Below are 23,435 nucleotides of genomic sequence, written 5' to 3'. Positions count from 1 at the left end.
CCAAAAACTCTCAGCCAGTCACATTAATACAAAGGACAGAAACAATCCTGATTATAACACTCTAATGTATTTATTATTTTAAAAAATATGGAGAAGTCAACCTTAGGAAAACAAAAAATAAAGTGTAGTTCACAGCAAGCCAGAAATGAGGCCACACAAACAAGCAAAGCCCCATGGGACGCAAACAGCACACCCCTTCTAGTCCATGGAAAAACCTCTCTCCACAGAACCAGTCCTTGGTGCCCAAAAAGATGGAGGGCCTCTGTCCTAGAATACCCATCATTGTTCCAAGCCAAGGAGGGGAGGTATTTTTTGAAAAGGAAACATGTCTGTGACATAGCAGAAACTTTTCTTTCAAGTACCATATTTTTTTGGACTATAAGACGTACCGGAGTATAAGACGTACCAGGATTTTGAAGAGGTAAATTTAAAAGGGAGGTTTGCACTCTGTAGACCTCCCAGACCTTCTGCACATCTTGTTTTTTTTTGTGAAAAATGGGGCATGCACGGAGTTTGAGAGGCCTGCAAAGTGCTGCTGGGGGGGGGGGGGCAAAAATGAGCAAAAATGGCCCATTTTATGCAAAAAAGGCCCCATTTTCTTTGCAAAAAAACAGGGCATGCGTAGGCTTTGAGAGGCTTGTAGAGTGGTGGCTGGAGGCGGGGGAACGAGCAAAAATACAGCCCACTTTTTGCAAAAAAATAAAATAAAACAGGCATGCATAGGCTTTGGGAGGCTTGTAGAGTGCTTCTGGGGGCTGCAAGGGGCAAAAATGGCCTGTTTTTCACTTGTTTTTGTCCTCCCCAGCTTCCAGGAGTGCTTTGCAGACCTTCCAAACCCTCTGCAATAATCATTTTTGTGAAGGGGCAGGGTTTTTGGAAGCCAAAAATGCTGCATTCAGTGAATAAGATGCACCCAGATTTTCACCCTCTTTTTTTGGGGGGGGAGTTGCATCTTATACTCTGAAAAATATGGTAACTGCTTTTCTTTTACTTAGCCTTATCATATTCTCCTGGGGCATTTTTAAACAAAATAATAGCCCTACTAGATATTCTTAATCATTTTTCAGATCTATTTATTGACCGGATAAATGATAAAATAGTGAAATAAAGAAAAACAGAGCCTAAATTGATAGAAAATTATTTTTTAAAACATTACTGGTTTTCAAACTACAATAATGTTGTTGTGACTCAGCAGATGTCTGCTGTGAGTCTTTTCGGGATACAAGATTCATTATGCAGCTGGGGCTTGGGGCAGATTTGGAGATAAAAGGACGGATGCTGCCATGCCCTAGTCGCAGGAGTCAACGTTCCTTCGTGCGTTCCTGGGTTCGTACAACATTGCTTGATACACTTGGATAAGTGCTTTGGTGTTTCATGTAACCCTGATTCGTGGAGACTTTGGAAGAAGTGCATTGCTTGTAAGAGTTGTTTTATATTCTGTTATCTGTTTGAAAGAGACTGCATTTCTGTTATTTTGGGGCTCGAAGCCAGTTTGAACTGAGAACTGATAAATAAAGTTCCTTTTAAGTTTATTCGTCTTGCCATTTGTTAAGAGCCGTGAAGGGGGGATAGAACAAATGTACATGTTAGATAAGTGTAATCATTATGCTCATGGGGAAAAAAAACTGTTGCAAACCCTGCAACAGATGCTATTCAGAATTAGCCCTGAAAACATAGGAAGAGGGCATTTCTGTTTCTATAAAGTAACCAAAATTCAGAGTCTGATCTGTAAGAAACGGAAATGAAGCAGGAAACCCAGACAGCTGCACGTAAGGAAACAAAAACACCACTTCTGTGAAGAAAAACAAAACAAAAGAACGAAACAAAACTTTGAAAGTAGAACCAATACAGTGTGCAAGTGGGCAAGAATTGAGTAAGTGGCAACATAATTTAGTGTTGCCCTTAAGAAATTGGTTGCTGGCTCATCTTTATGATAGGAAACCTGACAGTGTGAGTAAGCCCTTACTTAGCATGTTCTATTCTGTGAAAATACAGTTAAAATCCACAAAGAAATAGTTTTTCAGAAATATTCTATTAAACCAGCACATTGCCAATATGGAGCCAGGGGAAAAGCAGCAATAAACTAGGGTTCTGATTAATTATGACAAATAGTAACAGAACCATACATTTTATGGATATGTGAATCCATTATTGCTCTTAAATCACATTTCTAAACCCTACTGCATAATGAGTGAAACATTGTTAGTAGTGAGATCAATAAACAATTAATGTTCTTTGTGAATGGGGATTTAGAAAGTTTATAGACAAGCAGAGTAAGTTACTAATACTTGTAAAACTTACAATGTTTATACATTTCTTGTATAATATTTTGTTTTCCTTTTTTAATAGATGTGAACAGCTGGCTTGAATGCTCACCTAATCAAGACATTAAGCTCCTATCCATGCTTTCACTAGACTAGATTCTGAATACATCCCATTCAGGAATTCTTATTAGGTATTGCTCTCTCTTCTTCTACATATCTCTTGATAGTTAAAATAATGTATGATAGGATCCGGTTTCTCAATTCAAGTACAGTTCAAGTTGACAGACATTACAGGTGTCTAACAAATTTTCCTTTTAGGATAGCTAATTACCAGATGATGAAATTACTTATCAGTCAATGTCTCTCACATTATTTTAGCATTCCCTTCAAACAGTGTTAGTCTTCTAACATACAATGGTGTTTAAAAGTGTATGAACCCTGTGGAATCTTCAGTATGTCTGAATAAATACATGTAGTTCTTGACCTATGATCGATCATTCATTGGTGTTCAAAGTAAGGAAAGTGCTGAACAAATGCTGGTTATCATCAGTTCCTGGAGTTCTGCCTGACTCAGCATCCCCATGGTCATATCATCATGATCTGTAGAGCATTTAGAGCAAGAGTGTCAAACTCATGTCGAGTTGGCGCAGTGGTTAAATGCAGCACTGCAGGCTACTTCAGCTGACTGCAGTTGTGCAGTTCGGCTGTTCAAATCTCACCGGCTCAGGATTGACTCAGCCTTCCATCCTTCCGAGGTGGGTAAAATGAGGACCCGGATTGTTGTTGGGGGCAATATGCTGACTCTGTAAACTGCTTAGAGAGGGCTGAAAGCCATATGAAGTGGTATATAAGTCTAACTGCTATTGCTATGTCGTCACATAATGTATCATGACATTTTCCCCCCTTTGCTAAAGTGGAGGTGGGGTAGCCAGTGTGTGACGCATCTGGCCTTGGCGCCACAAGTTTGACACACCTGATTTAAAGTGTTTTATATTGACATTGCAGTGAATAAGGAGTTAATCTTATACTTGTTTTATCCTCATTCATGTTCTAAATAAATGCAGTCAAGTCCATTAAGTCAAGAATATTGTTTTTGCTGAATCAGTGTTCTGTTGAAATCTGAAGTTAAAACAGTTTCCCATTGTTTATTTTTATTATAGTTTTATTAAATATTTAAGAAAGAAAAAAACAAACAAGGGAGAAACAAAAAAGTGTCAAAAATATGAAATGAATAAACTCAAAGAAATTAGCAAACACTATACTATTAAATAGATTAGATAAGAATCTTCAATATTTCATTAGTTCTTTATATCATTTAAGAACATGCAGGCCATTTTTAAAATCATCTAATAATCACAATATAAGCAGCAATAAATAAATTGCAGTAATTTCCTGTTGAATAAGAGCTAAGTTAATTTAAGATAACATTGAAAAGTAGAATTTTAATATTTTATATTAAGAAAAAAACTACATTTCAGTTGTACAACTCCATCTCTGAAATTATACTCCAAAAATTGTTTCCATGTAAAATAGTTTACACCAAAAGGCATTCTCCAATTATTTATTCAACTCAGTGTTTTTTTAACAAATAAATAATAAATACCCAAGAAAACTTGGTAGTATGTTAGTAAAAATTAATTATTATAAATTGGTATATGTAATAATTGTAATAATGCAATTATTTGTTATTATGCCACCTGCAATTATTTTAGAAATATATTGTGGATTAGAATACCTAAATCATAAATCTAGTACACATACAACAATGGTAATCACTTTTTGTATAGATAAATAAACATTTGCCTATTGGCATCAAATATGATTTGTACCAGTTAACAGTGTGTTAATTTAGAGTGTCCAATCATAATTCAGCAAATTCATCCCAAAGTCAGTTTGTGCAATAATCAGAAAAATTGCAAAAAAAAATCCAAGAATCCAAGGCCTCAGTTAGCATGTTAAATGTTCCTTTTTAGTATATTTTATTTTCATTTTCATACACTCACATGTATACACCATACAGTATTAAACAATAATTGCATCAATTCCTCTTGTCAACAATGCCCCAGAAAATAAAAGCCCAATATACCTCTTCTATTCTCCATACACCTCTTTCTTCCACCACCCTCCTACTTTCTATCTTCCCTCCATCATCCCCCTCTACCCTACTTCCCCTCCCCCTCTACCATTCCTCTCTCCAGATCCGGTCCCCCTTCCTTTTCACCTTCCCCCCACCCTCTCTCCCATCCCTCTCTACCCATCTTTCTTCTTTCCTACTCCTCCTCCCCTTGGTGTATTTCCACCATATGTTAATGTACTTGGCTTATCCTATTTTTAAAGAAAAATTAAAGAAAAACAGTATACATGTAAAGTCACATTGCATTGAGATCTAACACATTGTGTCTAGCCTAATATATATCCCTCCCTCCCCCCTCCCTCCCCCCTGACCCCCCACCTCCTTTCCCCCCCCCGACTTCCCAGAACCCATACATGGTATAGATTTAGCATGTTAAATGTTGAAGTTCAGGACAGTACAATTAAAAAAAGACTAAACAATTACTGTTTGTTTGGAAGGATTGCCAGGAGACAACCTCTTCTCTCTAAAAAGAACATGGTACCATGGCTTACATTTGCAAAATTGCATCTGAACAAATCACAAGACTTCTGGAACATTGTCCTTTGAACAGAAAAGACCAAAGTGTAGCAATAGTAGTAACTGTGAGAGGGATCTTGGAGTCCTAGTGGACAACCATTTAAATATTAACCAGCAGTGTGCAGCAGCTGCCAAAAAAGCCAGCACAGTTCTAGGCTACATAAACAGAGGGATAGAATCAAGATCACGTGTTAATACCACTTTATAACGCCTTAGTAAGGCCACACTTGGAATACTGCATCCAGTTTTGGTCACCACGATGTAGAAAAGATGTGGAGACTCTAGAAGCATGCAGAGAAGAGTAACAAAGATGATTAGGGGACTGGAGACTAAAACATATGAAAAACAGTTGCAGGAACTGGAGATGTCTAGTTTAGTGGAAAGAAGGACTAGGGGAGAGATGATAGCAGTGTTCCAATATCTCAAGGGTTGTCACAAAGAAGAGGGAATAAAACTATTCTCCAAGGGACCTGAAGGTAGAACAAGAAGCAATGGGTGGAAACTGATCAAGGAGAGAAGCAACTTAGAACTGAGGAGAAATTTCCTGACAATTAGAACAATTAATCTGTGGAACAGCTTGCCTCCAGAAGTTGTTCTTAAAGACACTGGAAGTCTTTAAGAAGATGTTGGATAGCCATTTGTCTGAAACGGTATAGGGTTTCCTGCCTAGGCAGGGGGTTGGACTAGAAGACCTGCAAGGTCCCTTCCAACTCTGCTATTTTATTGTCTTGTATTGTAAAGTGAAGATATCTGGCCATAATGTACAGTGTTATGTTTGGGGAAAACCAAATATAGCACACATCAACACAAACATCTCATATCAACCATCAAACATGGTGGCAGAGAGATGATTATTTGGGATTGATTTGCAAGCACAGGACCTAGGCAACTTGCAGTCATTGAGTCGACCATGGACTCTTCTGTATACCAAAGTATTCTAGACTCAAATGTGAAGCCACCTGTCTGACATCTAAAGCTTGGTTGGTCATGCAACAGAACAATGACCCCAAGCCACCAGCAAATCTATAATAGAATGTCTGAAAAAAAAAAGAATCAAGGTGTTGCAATGGTCCAGTCCAAACCCAGACATCAACCCAATTGAAATGCTATGGCAGGACCTCAAGAGAACTGTGCAAAAACAGATGAGCATAAACCTCAAAGAACTGAAGCAATGTTGTAAAAAAGAGTGGACCAAAAGTCCCCCACAACAATGTGAGAGACAGAAAACAAATACTTCAGTTATTGCTGCTAAAGGTGGTTCCTCACATTATTGAATCATAAAATCAGAGATGGTATTCTGCCAGTTTGCCCAGGTTCAGGCAAACCAGTAGCGGCAGTGGTGGGAGGCTCTGCCCAGACATCATCACAGACACTATGCGGATGTGCAGAAGGGTCTGTGCATGTGCAGAATGTTCTGTGCATGCCCAGAATGTTCTGTGCATGTGCAGAATGTTCTGTGCATGCACAGAAGCACTGTGTGTGCTTCCGGTTCCAAACTAGTAGCAAAGGTAGGAGGATTTCATGCCTACATAAAATGTATTCAATTTTTCACATATGGCTTCTTCATTTTGGCTTTCTTTTTGTAAAATAAATGATTATGTGTAATATGTCATGTTGTTCATCTGAGGCTGTATTTACCTATTTTGAAGAATTGCTAAGGACTAGATGAGTTTTTACTCTGTCCTAATATGCAAAACTATTAAACTCAAAAAGGGTGTGTTACTTTTTCACATGATTGTATCAACAATGACCATTACAGTGTGATTGATGTAGGGGCAAATAAATGAATAAATGTTGTATCTTTACAGGAAACCCATCGAGGCATAGTGCTTTATTCGGATACAAAATTAGAATATTTTTATTCTTTTATTATCATAGTTGAAAAGCAACTAGTAAATTGCTTTGCAATAATCTATCTGCAGAAGGTTAGTCTTGCATTCACACAATTTTTGCTCTCTGCTATGTTTCATGAGTATTTTTTATTATTTAGTTCATATATGTTGCAATCAAATTATTGGGGGAGAGATTTTAATTAAAATTTAAATAATAAATTAGCAATATTTCCAACCATAAAGACAGTAATTTGTAAGATTATTAGTACAACTAGAACATACGTAGAGTTGATCAATGGTTGACATTTGTACATTCTTGTCATTTACCTGTGCATCCAAAATGTGTCTTCATTACTTTGATTTCCTAAATATTATTTCAAGAGATTTTATCAAATATAAGATCACAGCCCAATTATTTGAAATATGCAACTATAACAGCTTATTAAACCATCTGGATCTTGCTATTTCCATAAATCTCCACTGAATGATACTGAAGTAAGTGATATTTCAGATCCACTATGAAATATTTCAATATATTGACTATAACAAAAACACTGAGAAAATATTAGTAGGATCTTTGGAAATTATATGAAGAAAAAATAAACATTGTTAAAGATGGGAATATGATAAATTGGTCTCCTCAAAATATACATTTTCAATTTTAAAATGTATAATAATATAATAAATGTGAGAACTTATCTGATAGGCTTTTAGATTTTATTAGATGATTTACAAAACTATTATTAGTCATTCCTTTGATTGTTGATGAGATCAATGTTTTTCAATGTACAGTAAATGACGAGTACCAGGACCTGATGGATTTTCTTTAGAACAATAAAGAACATTTATTAATGTTATTGCTCCTTATAGCTTTTAAAGTTCAACACTAAAAGAATTGAAATTGTGAGTTCATTCAGCAATAAAGTGATAGAAGGCCACTTAGAATAATTTGTCAATGTTGCCTTTTGCTATGCTTTCCTCCTCCTTACTTAAAACGTACTTAGAGTTCTGTGATTATTTTAGCACCAATACATCTACTAATGGCTCATCTATTCCAGAACCAAAGTGATCCCCCCCCCCACCTGCACTTAGCAAACAACATTCTGCTCCATTCAAAATACCTGCAGTGATTTCCAGAGTTTGGTGCTATACCTATTTCTTTCAATAGCTTCCACAATAGAATTCACAGAAAAAGGGAGTAGAAAAATAAGATAGTAGGTTTAAACTAATTTGAAACATGCTTGTGATTTTTTTCTAAGAATTGCAAGCTTATGATTATTTTTTAAAAAAATCTTTTTTATAGCAACTTCAGTAGTTCTCTTGGCTAGGAGCTATAACAATTATAAATACTACATGAAGACTTAAAATGTCAAAATGCATGGTTCTAATTATTTCAGAAGTAATGGCAAGATACAGAATGACAAGCTCTGGAAGTGTCCATATTAAATTAGATTAAAATGCCCTTGGAATAAATTTTAAGACTCCAGTCGACTGCCTTGTACATAGAAATGAATTCTTAGATTGCCACATTTTCAGCAGGTTCATGAGCTGCAGAATGACCTTTAATAGGTCTACCTTCAAATTGAATTTGGCCTAGCTGGAGGAGCATCCACAGAGATAATCCTTCTCTTCAAAATTTTCCTAGTGGACAATCACTTAAATATGAGTCAGCTGTGTGCCAAAAAAACCAATGCAGTCCTTGGCTGCATTAACAGAGAAATAGAATCAAAATAACGTGAAATGTTAATACCACTTTACACCCCTCTAACACTACATTTGGATTATTGTGTCCAGTTTTGATTGCCATAATATAAAAAAAGATATTGAGACTCTTGAAAGAGTGCAGAGCATCAAAGATGATTCGGGGAGTGCAGGCTAAAACATATGAAGAATGGTTGCAGGAGTTGGGTATGTCATTTAATGACAAAAAGAACTAAGGGTGACATGATAGAAATGTTCCAATATTTGAGGGGTTGCCACTAGGAAGAGGAGATTAATCTATTCTCCAAAGCATCTGAAGGCAAGACAGTAATGGATGGAAACTAATGGAGAGAAGTAACCTAGAACTAAGGAGAAATTTCCTAACAGAACAATTAATCAGTGGAATGAGTTGCCTCCAGAAGTTGTGGATGCTCCGACATTGGAGAAGAGATTGAACAACCATTTGTCTAAAATGGTATAGAGTTTCTTGCTTGAGCAGGGTTTGGGACTAGAAGACCTCCAAAGTTCCTTCCAACTCTTATTCTGCTATTCTATTAAAATGGCAGTTATGGCATGATCAAATCTTTGCCCTTTTATCAACATGCAATGTGTGTAATATATGTTAAGAGGGAATATGATTGCCCAGGTATGGCCACCATTTTGAAGCCAGTGCCATTGCTACTAATATTCCTGATTAACTGAGCAAAATTGGCAACCTAAGAAGGTTATCAAACAAAATAATCTCGCTTCAATAGTTTCATGTCAGTCATATTCTGGCTCACTCATCATTCATGGGTTTGCAGTATACGTACTTGTGCTTCCCTGATACATTTTTTTTGCAAAGGAAATTCAGTTGTCCTGACTCCATTCTGATCAAAGGGATTACAGGGTCATTAAAAGAAAAAAAGAATTATGGCCATATTAAAATCTGCATTGGGAGTCAAAAGTTCTGTCATATCTTTTTAAAAATTACAATATGAATAGAAAAAACTTGAAGACACAAATCAAATTATTGAAAATATGATAATGCAACAGAAAGTGAAGCACGTTTTCTCTAAGAAAAGTTTATGGTGAGATTTTTTTTCTTTTTTAAGTAGTTCAGAAAGGCATATGTAAAATATAATCCTTTCTTAGAAAGCATGATAATATGTAACAATTCCTCATATTTAATAGCACTTTTGTACCACTGAGACCTCTTGATTTCGATATTTGAAAACTGAGTCTTAGATAGAAGTTGAATTATTTCTTTCCTTACTAAATGTTGAAGCTTACAAGTGCAAAAGTATACGTATTATCTTTGTATCACAGATTTTGTCACATAGTGAAAGGACATAATCATCAAAATTGTAACTTGTTATCTATCTTAAATCTACTTTCCCCAAACGTGTAATGTATTAAAGTTTAAGTACTGTATTTTTCGGAGTATAAGATGCAACGGAGTATAAGACACACCAAGGCTTTGAAGAGGCAAAATAATAATAAAAGTAGGTAGGTAAATAGAGGGATAGAGAGGGAGAGAGAAATACAGTAGGTAGGTAGGGTGTGAGATAGAGTAGTTAGTTAGTTAGTTAGTTAGTTAGTTAGTTAGTTAGTTAGTTAGTTAGGTAGATAAGGGGATAGAGAGAGAGAGGGAGAGAGAGTGAGACAGAGAAAGAGAGACAGAGAAAGAAATACATCAGGTAGGTAGGTGTGTGTAGGTAGGTAGGTAGGTAGAGAGAGAGAGAGAGATAGAGAGAGAGAAATAGAAAGAGATAGAGAAAGAGAGAAATACAATAGATAGGTAGGGAGAGGGAGAGAGTAGGTAGGTTGGTAAGTAGAAGGATAGAGAGAAAAAGAGAGAGAGAGAGAGAAAGAAAGAGAAATACAGTAGATAGGTAGGGAGAGAGAGAGTATGTAGGCACGTAGGTAGAAAGAGGGGGAGAGAGTGAAAGAGAGAGAGAGAGAAATACAGTAGATAGGTAGGGGGAGAGAGAGTAGGTAGGTATGTAGGTAGATAGAGGGGAGAGAGAGAAATATGGTAGATAGGTAGGGAGAGAGAGTGAGTAGGTAGGTAGATAGGTAGATAGAGGGATAGAGAGACAGAGAAATACAGTAGATAGGTTAGGAGAGAGTAGGTAGGTAGGTAGATGTTTCCAGGTGTATTTATCCATGTGCTGGAGAAGCAAATCGCTGACAATCTGCAGAATCTAAGACTTTGTTTCTGCTGGCACAGCACTTGATCAATGTAATTCTCATCTATCAGTTAAAGAGCTTTCCAAAAGGAGAAAAAAAGGTTTTGCACTCTGCAAACCTCTCCAAAATGGCCCGTTTTTGTGAAAATGGGCCTGTTTTTTTTTAAAAAGGCATGAATAGCCTTGGGAGGGCTTGCAGAGTGCTCCTGGGGGGGGGGGGGAACAAAATCGAGCAAAAAATGAATGGCCGATTTTTCGTGAAAATGGGCCTATTTCTTGTCAAAAAGTTTGAGTTTGAGTTTATTGGTCTTGTATGTTGCCCACTCCCGAAGGACTCCGGGTGGCTTACAATAAACAAGGGAAGGGGATAAATAAACAAAACAACACTTTAAAATACACAACATTCACAGTTACCGTGGGGCTGGATATTTCACAAGCCCCCTGGCCTGCTGGAGCAGCCAGGACTTGGTGGCTTTGTGGAAGGCCGGAAGGGTAGCAAGGGTCCGGATCTCCACGGGGAGGTCGTTCCAAAGGGCTGGAGCTGCAACAGAGAAGGCTCTCCCCCGGGGAATCGCCAGCCGACATTGGCTGGCAGATGGAATCCGGAGGAGACTTAACCTGTGAGATCTAATCAGTCTATGGGAGGTAATCGGCAGGAGGTGGTCTCTCAGGTACCCAGGTCCGATGCCATGTAGGGCTTTATAGTTGATGACCAGCACCTTGAAGCGGGTCCGGAGACTAATGGGTAGCCAGTGCAGCTCGCAGAGGATAGGTGTGATGTGGGTGTACCTGGGTGCACCCACAATTGCTCGCGCGGCTGCGTTCTGGACTAACTGAAGTCTTCGAACACTCTTCAAGGGCAGCCCCATGTAGAGCGTGTTACAGTAATCCAGACATAACATAAATACATAACCTTTTAGGAGGCTTATAGAGTGCTGCTTGGGGGCTGGGGGGGGGAAGCGACCCATTGTTTGCTCATTTATGCCCTCCCCAGCCCCCAGGAGCTCTCTAAAAGCCTCCATAAGGGTATGCACGGCCATTTTGGTGAAGGGGCGGGGCTTCGGGAGGCAAAAAATGCTGTATTCAGTGTATAAGACTCACCCAGATTTTTAGCCTCTTTTTGAGGAAAAAAGGTGCGTCTTATACTCCGAAAAATACGGTGTATATATTGGCAATTCTATAGATCAATTCTTATGAAAAAGGTTTTTTTAATTGAAATCCCTGTTAAACCAGAGAAACAAACACTAGTACTAAGTGTATAAAACAGCCAAATTAGAGAGCTAAAAATGAAGTCAGGAGTAAAATAGTTTAATCCCTTGACACTTGCTGTTAAATGACAGTCAAGTCTTTTTCAATCTTTCCTATGCATTTGAAATTAATAGGGGGTAATTCTGAAACTTTTATCTAATAATATTCCCATTGAGGAAAGTCCTACCATTTTAGCCTTCAAGGTCATGATACTTCAAACAACTTTTAATAAAGTGAAGACAAAAAAAGCTCCCATGGAAGAAGCCAGCTATGATAAATACGTTCCACATCAAATTAAATCACTTCTGTCATCATACTGTTCCTGTCACATGGACTCATAGCTTCTAGCACGCAGCATACCTTCTTGTGACCCTTCCCCCCCTTTTTATTAATGTCACATACTGTATCAAAGTTAAGCACTCAGTTTTGTTATCAGGAAGTAATTTGTTGCAACTTCTGCAGGCTTTTTTACTCACTATAATTGGCAACAATAAAGCAATGAATACAGGGTTTGGGTTAAGTTGTCTCATATCACTCTTCCTTCTATGTGTCTTCAGATTCTTCTCCACTTCAAAAATCTTGTTTTCAGCTCTCCTGGAATTAGGGGGGGGAAACGCAGCAGAATCAACAACACCACATCTACAAAAGCCAATGCTATCTAAAATCCATCTTGCTTTGCCAACTATTGTATCTTCTTCTTCCCTTTCCAAAAGTCTTTAATTTCAATATCTAAGTTTCTTCTTTTCCTTACCAACACAGCAGCAGTCCCTTCTTCTATAGAAAAAATAGGCTCTTTTTCTTCTTGGTATCATATTCAAATTTTCTTGCATATTCAGACAGCCACATTTTTTTCAACACTTTAGCTGTATCTATTTCAACAGGTAGAATTACTAACAGCTATATGGACTACAACTCCAGATACAGTATGTGGACATGCAACTTCTGAGAACAACCGCAGCTGGAATTCAGCAAGATTTCTTACCACCTACCGTAGTTATAGGTAATAGGAACAGCTTAAAGAAAGGCAACAAAAGAATTTGTATAAGTATCTAATGTCTTGCTGCACCACTTTAAAATAATGTTCAGAATGGACTTTGACAAGTTGGATTATTTGGAGCTACGTTTTCCATCTGAAAGGATGTACATATTTTCTTATAGTATTTCCTTACAACTGAAACCCTTACACCTTTCCAGTGAAGAATGGTTATTTGTGTTTTAAAGGATCATCTGAAAGTGTCACATCCAGAAAAAAAATGAACTCTTTCTTTTCAAATTGCTTCAAAAATGTGGGTTTCTGTTTGCTTTAATTTGAATATATTGCTGCTGTGACAAAAGCACTATTGTCGCAAGAGCAATTTTAAATGCAAACATTGAAACCAATACAGAGTTTTTTTCTTAATGACATTTTCTCTCTTAGACAAAAGAGAGCACTTGTAGTCAATGATCTGCATTTACTCTCAACATAATTTTCAAAATATGCTGATTTATATTTTAAGAAATGATAGCGCAATTTGCTTTGGAGATAAAGAGGAAACTATCCAATCACATTGATTTTAATCATGGAAATGCATTCTGATTTCCCTTTTGTTGTAGAGGTTGATTTAAATTTGTACCCACACCAGTGAGATTTCAAATGAATATCATTTAATTTAATTGTTTGTACAATGATGGCAGTGTCATTTTAGAAAGACAAAAATATATCAATGACAAAAATGTCAACAATGAGATGGTGCAGAAAGGAATGTGTTAGACAATGTTCATGATGAAATGTCATTCTCAAGATGCTGCACAACGAGGTGTTGCTACAATGAAATGGTGCATGGCACAATGTCAGGACATTGAAATGTCAGCTCCCAAATACTGCCATGATGAAACTTGCAACACAAAAAATGATTTTATTCCATGGGATTATGGCCGAGGAAGATGTGTCTTACTTTGCTTAATTGATTTTAATCAAATATTGCTTTTCTTTAACCTTTGTCATTTAATGTTATCAGTGCATTAGTTCTAGTAAGAATTAAAACAAAAATATTTCTGTTGGAAGAGCAATATGAGGAGCTTTCTTGCATAAAACTTCTTATTAAACAAAGTTCAATGAAGCAGCTAATCTTGGCAGCTCAGGGATTGTATTCCAGCTAGATAGTTATTCAGCTGAAATACTATGACTTTCCTAAAATCTCTTTTCTTATTGCGAGCAATCTAAAATGCAGCTGTCTTTACTTACTCAGCAACATATTATTAGTTCAAAATGTTTAAATAACTAATGACACTAAGAAAAGAATTTTTATATTGTTTTACTATTTTTTGAGACGCACAGATCGATAAATATTTTAGATTCTAAGTCCACATCTATCACACTTTGCTCCATTACTAAATAGTTATTTAAATGAATAATATTGTATAAAACACACAAATCCAGAGGGATATATAATTAATCTGGATTTCATAGGAATTTTTCTTTTTTTTATAAAACAATAGTATATTTTGAGACTAGTCCTTTCATTGTCTTTAAATAAGAGTTCTTTCCCACGTCTGACCTTCACCAGGTCATGCATAGCTAGCTTAACTATTTGCATTAGATATTTTGATAAACATAGGCAGAATTTAGATTGTTGGGTAACTATGTTTCATTGTTCCTCAACCCCTTACCCTTGACTCATTATTGATGTCCATGCCCATAACAGGTTTGCTATTAAATTTACTAAAAAGGAAAAGAGACTGATTTTTATTATTTCTATATACAAAAGTCTCAATTGACAAATAGGTCTCTTGACAGAATACTTTTGCATAATGAGGTAATAAAGTCTCAGCCTACAGGACTGTGCTGTAGTTTGTGCACCTCATATTCTAGAAGAAAACATACTATTTTTTGCAGTTGAAATATTTTGATGATGTTCTGTGGGTTGCTGTGTTATTATGTAACATGAACCTGTATTTTGTCAATTCTCACAATTATCTGAAGAAACTCATCTTCATTCTCACAGCATGATGACAACAACTGCTGGCAATTTTCAACTTTTGAAGTTTTCATCTCTTTGGTCAGCATGCAAGGAACATACTATTATCCCATCATTATTCCTATGAATTGCCCAAGTTGACAGCAATTTCCCTTTGAGTAATCTGCCAATTTTCTTTAATCACTTCATCAATCATTCTCATGTGAAACTCACTGGTTGTTGTCACAGGACATTCACTTCACTCTTGATCACATACATGAGCTGTTCCCAATTTGCCATCTTCATATTTTTGGTCCAGTGATGTAGACACAGGTCATCATAATAGTCACCCTGAACAACCTGCATTCAACAATGAATATTAAATGGACGCCTTTTGCAGCCAGCAATTTAATCATGGTATGTTGCTTAAATCATGTTGATGAATATCCACTGAAGGCTTCCATTTTTTGAAATAAGTGCAACACTTTTCTCACAGCAACTTTCAGGCAACTGAAATGAAAGAATAGATTCTGAAGAACAGGCCAAATCTTCTAGATAATTAGTACAAACATGTATTGCTGACTTATGCCATTGAAAGCCTTTTTTCCTTTCCTTTTATTTTCTTTTTCATTCATTGCATTTCAATGCAATTGGGTAAACTAGATTTGGCAACAGTTGTTGAACTAAATGTGAAGGAGGCCTTTGACATGGGAAAAATTAGATTTTTGAGCATTATCTGGCTGTATTTGGTTTCTTTTCAGTTTTGCTGATTGTATTAAAATATGATCTTATAAATTTCTAGATGAAAGATATATAAGATTGATGTTGGAAAGGAAACTTAAATATGAACTAAACTTTCATGAAAATCTATCATTGTGGTATAATTCTACCTTGAAAATTGTTGGTAAATAGTTTCAGAGTTCATAGGGGAAAACATCATTAGCTTAGTTCAACTAATGTAATTAGGTTTTTTTCCCCAATGTTCGTATTTTTTGAAAATTATCTAAAACTGATTGTTAATATTTAAAAATAAAATATTTTATTTTAATTTAATGTTCACATAAACATACATATACACTATTATTTTTATTTGTTAATTTAATAGGTTGATTTTTAAATTATTCTGGGTTGCTTACAAATAAGAACTTAACATATAAAATAATACATCCAACTAGAAGAGCAAAATACCAAAATAATACAAGAGATCAAACAAAAGAAAGACAAAATGGTACAATTCCTGGGATAGCAACCAAATCTCCAATATTTTCTTGAATAGCATAAATTGGATTATTCTAGGGTTTTTTGTCTTTTGATTTATTATTGCATCTCTTTGTACTTTTTGTTTCCTCATATTTAACTTGTCAAATATAAATAATAATACTTATTATTAATAAAGAGATTGTTCTTATAGGATTTAAAAGGTATACAAAAGTATATTTTCATTTAAATACTCATAAGAAAATCCTAAGGTTTGAAATACTGAAAGACAGCAGATAACTCTAGATTTAATCCCAAACTGAATTTCAGTCTAGTCTTTCTTGAAATCAAATCAGACAAACCATTTCCATATAAGTGTTAAAAAAAAAGACTTATGTGAATACTTCTGAAGTTGCAAGGAGGTGAGTTCACTTTCAGGAAACTTAATTTTTAGTAAGACTAGAAGTATATAGAAGATAGTGATGAGGGAAACAGAAAATGTGACAGGGAAACTGAATCTCAGCACTGTATGTAGCTCAGAGAGTTTTCTTCTGCATTTATCATTTTTTCCAAACTCAGCCCTTCTGGGAGACTCAGAAATACAACTTATTTCTCAAGGCAATGAACTATTCAACTCTGTTATCAGTGCTGAAATGATGTTTCTTTTAAATAGCTTTCCATCCTAGGAGTAATCTATTATTGCACCTCAATGAAATTTACATGGGCTTTAGAAGGTGCTCTCATTCAGATTCCCTTATGAAATGTTTAGACAATTTGTAATTTAATAGAGATTCTTTTCTTACCTCTAACAGGTCACCTCTTCTTTTTCAAAAACATTCCTTTTATTTGCACTGTAACCCACACTGAATGTATAAAGTACTGTGATTAAGCTGCAATGACCTTAATTATGTATTTTCTAAAAGCTTTCCATTTAGGCTGCTAGGATTTTAAGCATCATGTATTGTGCTCCCTTGTGACTGCTTCTCTTTTTCGTTTTTATGAAGAAGAGAGTAATCATAACAAAATGTACTGATTAAGCATATGCTGTATTCCAGTCTGTTTTATTCATTCTGCATCTATACCTAAAATGTTTATCTGTTCTCTGCATTTCCCCTTGCCTCTGGCTGATCTAGTCCCTTTTTCAATTGCTATACATCACAGACTATTATATAGATTTGTGCTCTAAGGCTTTTCTCTGTTCTATAAAGTATTTCTAGTCCTAGACCAGTAGCTTTAAGAGATTGATTTGTTGGGAATTCAGATGAAGCCACACCATGTGAATTCAGTTCTTCTATTAATGAAAAAAGAAGAACTATTTAAAGTTTCTCCCCCATAAAGATTTCATTCCTGCCTTACTGATGTTATTGGTAATGTTCTTTCTCCAATGTCACCCAGAAGGTATGTAAAGCATTTGCACTGAAAAGGAATCATTGGGGGATAATTGGAAAGAAAACTGGATACAGCATTTAAAACTATCAGAATATATTTCAGAATCAAGGAATAAAACAATATAAAGTCAGGGTAAAGTTGCTCTTCATTTTCTCACTCTGTTCCAAGAGTTCAAACTTTTACAATCTGAGCACACAAGTGGTAACAGATTATATCTGCATGACACCAATGCATTGCCAGGGAGTCTGATAAATGGGCATAAGGTTGTTCTACTTTATAGTCATTAGAACAAGTCCATATTAGCAGCAAAAGATAAAACAAAACAAAACACCTGTGCTGTGCTGTCTGATAATTATTTAGTGCTAAGTGACATGGTAGAAATAAGTGATGACCTATATTAAAATATATGTCAATAAATCCATTACATTAATACTTAGAAAGCTGAAGAAGAAACAATTATATGAGGATTGAATTTCATTTTCATCTTTATTATAGTACAATAAAGAACAGAGTTGGAAGGGACCTTGGAGGTCTTCTAGTCCAACCCCTTGCTTAGACAGGAAACCCTATATGGTTAACCAATCTTCTCTTAAAAACTTCCAGTGTGGGAGCATTTACAACTTCTGGAGGCAAGTTGTTTCACTGATTAATTATTCTAACTAGCAGGAAATTTCTCCTTAGTTCTAAGTTGTTCTCTCTTTCATAAAATGGGGCAAACTGACTTAACAAATATTTCACTTAGCAACATAAATTTTGGGCTCAGTTGTGGCCGCAACTCAAGGGCTACATGTTATATTTATTTTCTTAAGTCTATGTTTCTTCTCTATTTATTTCCTTCATGCTTATATAACTCTAAACTGGTTTCTATTAATACAATCCTTATACAATAGCAGAGTTGGAAGGGGTCTTGGAGGTCTTCTAGTCCAACCCCATGCCTAGGCAGGAAACCCTATACCATTGCAGACAGATGGCTATCCAACATCTTCTTAAAGACTTCGAGTGTTGGGGCTTTCACAACTTCTGGAGTTGTGAAAGCCCTTCATGTTCCACTGATTGATTGTTCTAACTGTCAGGAAATTTCTCCTCAGTTCTTAGTTGCTTCTCTCCTTGATTAGTTTCCACCCATTGCTTCTTGTCCTACCCTCAGGTGCTTTGGATAATAGTTTGACTCCCTCTTCTTTGTGGCAACCCCTGAGATATTGGAACACTGCTATCATGTCTGCCCTAGTCCTTCTGTCTATTAAACTAAACATCCACAGTTCCTGTGACCGTTCTTCATATGTTTTAGTCTCCAGTCCCCTAATCATCTTTGTTGCTCTTCTCTGCACTCTTTCTAGACTCTCAACATCTTTTTTACATCATGGTGAACAAAACTGGATGCAGTATTCCAAGTGTGGCCTTGCCAAGGCATTATAAAGTGGTATTAACACTTCATGTGATCTTGATTCTATCCCTCTTGTTTATGCAGCCTAGAACTGTGTTGGCTTTTATGGCAGCTGCAGCATGTTGCTGACTCATATTTAAATGATTGTCCACTAGGACTCCAAGATAGTATTTGCATAGAAAATTATATCCAATGTTCTAAATAGAATAATAATAAGTTTCTTTTATATTAATTGGCTTACAGTCAAATAGTTCAGGGTCTGCAGGTCACTATTAAAAATAATCTTATGTCCTCCATCTTTCCAGTAACATTGATTTCCAAAGCCATCACAGTATTTACCATACTTTTTGGGGTATAAGACATATCCCACCCACCCAAAAAAGAGGATGAAAATTGTAATAAGTCTTATACATCAAATGTTGCCAAAGCCCCACCGGCCCCCACTTTCAGCCTCTGCGTGTCGCATTTTTGGCCACCACATGCTCTGTTTTTGGCCTCCGCGTTCACATTTTTGGCCAGTTCCAGGCGGTGGGGATCAGTGGTGGCAAATAAGGCTGTGGTGGCAGTGAACAGGCTGCAGCAAATGGGCAGCAGCAAATGTGCCACGCCAAACAGGCCATGGCAGTGGCAAACAGGACATGGCGGTGGCAAATGGGTGGTGGCAAATGGGCCACCACAGCGAATGGGATGCTGCAAATGGGCGAAGGTGGCAAATGGGCTGTGGCAGCACTGAACAGGCCATGGCGAATGGATGAAATGAATACTGGATGGATGCTGGGAGACAAAGGCAGATTTCCTCCCAAAATAAGGTAGGTGCGTTTTATAGTCCGGAGCATCTTATATTCCGAAAAATACAGTAAATAATCTAATTTCTTCAAGAGGCAAGAAAATGTTGGAGAAAAGAACTTTGACCAAATGTCTGGTTTTGCATTCCATAAAGTAGCTTTATGTTTGCATATGTGAAGGAAAAAAGCAGGGACATTGCTGATGTGGCAGAAAGATTTAACTCAATCCAGACATTTATATTGAGCCAATTTGGTGTGGTAGTTAAAGTATCAGGCTAGAACCATAGGTTCTAGTTCCAACTAGGCAAAAAAATCAGCTGGATGACTTTGGGTCAGTCACTCTCACTCACTTTTGGAAGAATGCAATGGGAAACTGCTTCTAAAAATCTTGCTAGGAAAGCTGCAAGGATTAATCCAAAAACTTACCAGAAGTGAGCTCTGACTCAGGTTCATGGGTACCCATGTGCATGCATACACACATACAAACCTATCAGATAAAGTAGTGAGGAATTCCTATCATCTTGGCTTAGTAGCCCAATGAATCTTGTGCCAATTTGCTACTAATAGAAAGCATGTTGTATCAGTCTTCCCTTTAATAGTGTCCTATCACTGAATTTTAATTTTCTTCATTTGATTGGAAAATATGGCAATTTACATCCACCATATCTGAAAAGTAGGCATATGGGAAAGAATGCCAAATGTAAATTGTGCTCCTCTCATCTTCTGAACTGAGACTTTGCATGACCTCTTAAATTAGAAATTAGACCCCTTAAACTGAAATGTATAGAAATATGAACTGAAATGATACATAGTCTTGTCCCTGAACTTGTATGCATATTTTTCTGAGATTAAATTTTACTAGAGTTATTCAGGAGTAGGATAAAGAAGGGTACAATTTAACAGTTCTAAGGTGGTAACTAGATGTTCAAATTAGACCACCAATATTTTTAATTAATAAGAACCAGTGAAGATCAGAGTTCAAAATTCAAAGAGAAGGAAAGTTAATCACTTCCTCACCTAAGGTAATTCTGAAGAATAATTCAGTCAAAATGCTGCAGAAAAGGAGCTTGTAAAAGATGATGGGATAACTGCAAGTTTGCCGCAAAGAGCAAATAATGTCAAGTGAGTATGGATTTAATCCAGAAAATTATGCAGGGCTAAGAGGTCAATTCTGTTTTTCAGTGCAGTCACTTCCATCAGGGTTGCTATTAGTTTAAGAGATCCTAATCATGGATCCCCTTTGTTACCTCTCTGCCTATTACATTGAAGTAACATAACAGATGGCACTTGATCTGCTAATGAAAACTGCTTTATGAGGTTTCTAGTATTGCTGTCCAATTATATTGTGAAAAGAACACAGTGAAAATAATGAAAATTGGAGCAATGGGTTGGAAAAACATCAGTTGGAAAACCTACAATTTTATATATAATTATACACTACAAAGGTCTCCACTGTGGTTTAGGATATTGTTATTTTTTTAAAGCAACAAAACAAAAAATGTTATAAGATAAAATTTCAGGAGAAAGAACTGGGCATGGAAATCTTAAATCCTCACAAAGCAACTGTGCTTTCAAGAAAGCAGTACTGGAAAACAGAATTACAAAAAGTCAATCTCTGCAATGGTTCATTGCTACCATCTCTAACACACAAAAGCTTGGTATACATTTACATATTTTGCTGCTGCCAGTGGACACATTTGTGCTATTGATAAGGACCCCTACTCTTTATGCTCAAAGGGGCTGGTTAAATTAGAGGCAGAAAGGTTGTTTGTTTCAGATCACTCATTTTGGGATAAAATCAAAGAGTGATATTTTCCTTATTCTCTTTAGTTAAAAATGTATATAGTTGTTGAGATAGACATTAAATTGCTTTCTGTTGGTATTTGTAGACCCTTACTGGCATTATTGCCTTTTAATGTAGAAAGAACAAGTTGATACAAAGATTTTGCTTTCCAAATAGCATATTTATGAGCATCCCATTTATTTTAAGGACTATATTTCTTCCGTTGATAAAAATGCAAACAATTTTATCTTCATTGATGAGTGGGAAACTAGATAGATATTGTGCTTCTGTTGGACTAACTGCATACATCATTTCTCTACCTGCTATTTCTTCCTGCCAAATGATAAATCACTAATTTATTCCTCACCATGAACTTTTGCACTGAAAGAGTCTGAAGCTGAGATACTTGAATGCCTTAATGTTACACACTGTTATAAATATGTTTAGTGTATTCATTGCCAGCACTATAACCAGTAAACATCATTCATTTATTAATATAAGCTGAACTCTGAGCTCATAATTTGAGCTCATCTTTTCTTAGTGTGTATCACTTGAGGATAGTTGTGTATAGGCGTGGGATAATGGCAGCATCTTTGTTATTGACTTGTAGATTCTCAAGTTATCCAATTATTGTTGTACCATTGTAAATTGGTGAGGGCCAACTTGAGGTTATCTCAGCATGATTGGGTGATGCTAAAGATGCCCTCTGGTACATATTGGTAGGGTATGTTTTGAAGCAATAAACAATATTATGCATTGAGTTGTCCTGTATGAAAGTTATTTTTAGATCAGTATTTTTAATGGCTGGAAACATAGAGTTTGGTATTGAAATAGTAAGATGCTCTGAGAGATTAATGACTTGATAAAGTATTATAATGATCACTAAGAACCAAAACATGAGCCAATAAGGATGAAGAAGATTATTAATAAGGATCAGATTTTTAGATCAGATTTGGTTTTTATCCCTACCTATCAAGTCCATTACAAGGACTATTATTAATGTAATTATTATTAATTTTCAATAGTTTTTCTTTTTACTCAAACGCCATATTCTTAGTCACTTAATAAGGCAAACTATGTGATATATTGTGCATAAAAAATCTTTGTAGTGGAGATGGGCAGCATAAAATTTTTATAAGTAAAAAAATAAATTATTGCTTGATATGTGTACACATACTGTATATAATCAGTTTTTCCATTGTTGCACATTTTTCACTTTTAGTCTTCCAAAGCTTTTCTTTTCATGTGTTGTGCTAGATTGATTCTTGCTGCTTTCAACATGCCTCTTTTAAATTATGCTGCCTTTCATTTATATTCTCTGGCATCATACTTAATAAAAATATATTTGACTTTAATTCAATTTTTTCTGAATGTTTGGGTGTATTTCTTTGTAGAACTAAGATTTTTTTTTAGTTTTGTTTTTATCATAAAATATTCTGTTAGATCCGCGGAAAGAACCAGTCGAGAGGCGTCTGAGGTAACCGTAAGTGAACAACGTTTATTGCAGGCAAGAACGAAGAACAGAAGTAGACCGGCACCCTTCCTCCGTCTGACAGCTTTTTATATAGAGCTGTCAGACGGAAGGACCAATAGCCGCGCGTATGACAGCCCGGCAACTTGCAGGTCACGCCTGATTGGTTAAGGCGCGCCTGGCTGTTGCCGAGCTGTCATTCGTAAGTCCGGCAACTTGCAGGTCACGCCTGATTGGTTAAGGCGCGCGTGGCTGTTGCCGAGCTGTCATTCGTAAGTCCGAGGACTTACTCGGGCTTCAACATATTCCTTCATTGTAGCATTTTCAACTACATTTATTCAACATTAGTCTCAACAATTGCTGATGTTGTTACATACCCACTATGGATCATCCTGCACCACATTTTATCTTCCTTACTTGAAATAAAAAGCATTAAATGGCAATGTTAGTGGGGAAATCACTGAATTTATACATGCTTTTAAGGATTTTCACTTTTTAACAGATTTTCTCATTTAATCTGTAGATTCTTGTTTTCTTTTGTTTCTTTATACTATAAATATATGTGAAGTCCATTGGCTAAACTTGCTCCTTCTACATTTGAAATTCTATTGTTAGGAAATTTTA

Source organism: Thamnophis elegans, chromosome 6 (assembly GCF_009769535.1).
Source record: "Thamnophis elegans isolate rThaEle1 chromosome 6, rThaEle1.pri, whole genome shotgun sequence".
In the NCBI taxonomy this organism is placed as follows: domain Eukaryota; kingdom Metazoa; phylum Chordata; class Lepidosauria; order Squamata; family Colubridae; genus Thamnophis; species Thamnophis elegans.
This window is presented reverse-complemented; position numbering follows the sequence as displayed.